This window comes from Peromyscus maniculatus, chromosome 11, assembly GCF_049852395.1.
Source record: "Peromyscus maniculatus bairdii isolate BWxNUB_F1_BW_parent chromosome 11, HU_Pman_BW_mat_3.1, whole genome shotgun sequence".
Lineage (NCBI taxonomy): Eukaryota > Metazoa > Chordata > Mammalia > Rodentia > Cricetidae > Peromyscus > Peromyscus maniculatus.
Genome location: NC_134862.1, coordinates 99,518,264 through 99,521,663, shown reverse-complemented (window position 1 = coordinate 99,521,663; position 3,400 = coordinate 99,518,264). Strand labels below are relative to the sequence as shown.

General features: G+C 45.4%; 1 pseudogene; it reads right to left on the bottom strand.

Annotated features, from left to right (window-relative positions):
- Positions 1-2,601: 2,601 nt before the first annotated feature.
- On the bottom strand, positions 2,602-3,129 carry LOC102905639 (large ribosomal subunit protein eL24 pseudogene; annotated as a pseudogene).
- Positions 3,130-3,400: the final 271 nt, after the last annotated feature.

The window sequence follows — 3,400 nt, the reverse complement described above, 5'->3', positions numbered from 1 at the left end:
TGGGCTTGTCACTAGACTGTGCTCCAGAGAGTGAGTTTGGCCTTTGTCATTAAGCTTTAGTTCTCCCATGCAAAAAGCAGATGTGTTTTCCAGTCCTCAGGGCTGTGTAAGGGTGAATGCTTGTGATCCCAGCCACGGTGTCACTACCAGGGATTTGGGAATTTTCTCAGGTATGTTCTCGGGGGTCAATAATTTCTTTTCGGTTGATCTCAGCTGTTGACTTACAAATAATATCTGCTGTGTCTGTTTTGTCTGATGACAAAGGTCGTGAGTACTTGAGAAGGAAGTAGTCATAGGCTTTAGTTTGAGACTGAGCACACAGGCTTAGCCAATTCACAGATGGAGGCCTGAGCTGACCCCTGCATCTGGGGATTTAACCAGTGGTGGATGATGCCAAGCAGTTTCCGATGGGATGAACTCAACCTGCAGTATTTCCAGAACAACACAGCACAGCATTTCCCTTGTATTATAAATGACCCAGAGATGACTTCAAATGTAAGAGCGGGTGTGTAAGAACGTGCTTAGGCCATGTGGAAGCCCTGTGCTTTCTTTTTTTTTTTTTGTTTTTTTGTTTTTTTTTCGAGACAGGGTTTCTCTGCGTAGCTTTGCGCCTTTCCTGGAGCTCACTTGGTAGCCCAGGCTGGCCTCGAACTCACAGAGATCCACCTGGCTCTGCCTCCCGAGTGCTGGGATTAAAGGCGTGCGCCACCACCGCCCGGCTAAGCCCTGTGCTTTCTTAAGTAGCCCCGAATTTTAGAATCTGCAGGGTATCCTAGAACCTGTCCCCTAGGGTACCCAGCAGATAGGGACAACTAAAGACTGCTCAGTCATGCCTTCCAAGTGAGCAGTGGAGTCCTGTGACCTCATGCTGGGGATGATGTAACTAGCATACAAAACACTGCCTCTAAATGACTTTAAAATATAACATCCTTGGATCTCTAAGTTATCCGCTCAGTGAGGTTACTATATAATTCATGATACAGCTTGAGCACATATTGAGAGGGAGGCATGTTTAAGAATTATGCCACAGGACTAGTAAGGTGGCTCAGCAGGTAAAGGTACCTAATGCCGTGAGCTCAGGCCCGGGACCCTGATGGGGGAGGGAGAAGAATGATTCCACAAATTGTCCTCTGATCTCAATGTTGCTGTGGCATGTTCCCCTCAGTCTTTCTCAAATAAGTAAGTGTAAAAAATTAAAAATTAATGATGTCAGGATATTAGGCATGTCCCTGACTTTTCCTGGCAGGCCTGTACATTGGATCATACTTTAATCAGGTCACATGACTAAAGGCTGAATCTAGGGAAGGCCCAAAGAAACAAAAGGTTGGAAAGCAGTGACCTGAGGTCTCCCTGTACCTTTCTTTGGAGGTTTCTCATTGCTTCATCTTTAAAGAAAAATAATTGATCTTTTTTTCATCCTATTTATAAAAGTAGAATCCTCAAAGGCAAGTGAACTCAATAGTCAGAAAACACAGTAGGTAGAAATCAAACTTTACATATTAGATAAGTAATGAGTTCGTTTTTCAAAATAATTACTCTGGAATGAAAAGGCTGGCCAGATTCCTAGCCAGAAACCTGTGTGTATGTGAGTTCATTCATTGATGCCTTAACTAAGGATACTTGCTGTCCCGCTCCACACAACTCCAGTTTCTGAGCAGAGACGCAGGCTGTCAGCAGAGCCGAATAATGACATTCGGCAGCTACCTTTATAACTGCAACTAGTAAGTGCTAGATCTCAGTTGTTAAATGGCACGCAGCAGGGGCTGGAGAGATGGCTCAGTGGGTAAGAGCGCTTGCTGCACAAAGATGAAGACCTGAGTTCAACTCCCCAGCACCCACATGAAACTTGGAGAGTGCGCCTGTAACCCTAGCGTGGTCATGGACAGAGATAAGAGAATGAGTGGGACTTGAGAGATGCCAATCTATCTCCAGGTTCCATGAGAGACCCTGTCCTGGTAAACAGGGTGGAGAGTCATAGACAACCTCTTTTGGCCTTCATGTGTACATGTATGCACCCACCTGCATACCACATACCACAAACAGACTGCATGCACATACACACAAAGTAAATAACAGTTTAATGAACTTTAGAGTGGTCTGACCTGCAGTAGACACCACTCGGGCATTGAAAACTAGCACATGAAAACCGTTTCTATGTTTTACAGAGCCAGTGTCTATTCTGACGCCCCAGGATCCCCGTCGTCATTTTCAGCTTGTTTATGGCCGTAGATGCCTTTCTTTCATTGAATGTACTAATACGTTTGTTGGCTTATGCACACATCAAGCAGCAGATGCCTAGTCTCATTCCCCTTTGGGCAGTTATTCCACTGTCTCTTATCTTGGATTGTCTGTCTCCTAGGAGCTTTTTGGGGTCCTTCTTATATAATAGGGAACTGACTCATGTACTGACTGGTATTTGAACACCCTCATTCCACCTCTTAGAGTGGTGCCCAGTGGCCACAGCACTGGCTTTTCATTCACAGACTCTCTTGTCTCCTTAACCTTGCATGCATGTTTCTGTCTTTAAACCTATCATTCCCCCAGTATTTTCCTCTGGTGATCCCTAGTGCTGGTCACCAGATCCCGAATTCTTTTTTTTTTTTTTTTTTTTTTTTTTTAGAGATTGATCTTTATTCAAAACTCTATCTACCAAGTTAGCGTTTTCCACCAACTCGGGGAGCAGAGACCTTCACAGGCTTCACAATCTTTTGTTTAGGTGCTGCTTTGGTAGGGGCCTTGGCAGCAGCCATTGCTGTCTTCTTGGACGCCTGCTTAGCCTTTTTTGCTTCCTTGGCAGCCCTGATAGGCTGTTCTCGCTGAGCTTTCCTAACTTCGGGTTTCTGATTCCTCTTGGCCACTATATCAGCAAGAGATGCACCAGTGATAGCTTGCTGGAATTTGACTGCATGGCGGGTTCTTTTCTTTTGAATTTCTTCCGACTGTCCCTTCTTGTGTTTTCTTCTGTAGAGGACAGTCCAGTTTATCTGCCGAGGACTTCTTTTGGAAAGGAAGAGCGGACTCACATTTTGCATTAAGAAACTGGAAAACCTTCCCGTTGGTCCTGGCGTAGTGCCGTCTGTGTCCGGAGTAGATCTTGTACCCTTTGAAACTGCACAGCTTGACCTTCATGGTGAATGCTGCCAGCCGGCTGGAGGAAAGATGGCAAAGAGCTAGATCCCGAATTCTTATGGCACAACCTTCCATAGCCCCAGATGCTGACTGATTTTACCTAAAGACTAGATGCACTTATACCCTTGTCACATGAGCTCATTTGGTGGCAGTAAATGCCCTGGAGTGTGGTTTGTTACTGATGGAAAATCTATAGCGTTTCTGCAGATACCTGTTCCCCCTGGCTGTCTGATGCTGTGAAACTCCAGGCTGCTTCCCAGCCTGATATTTG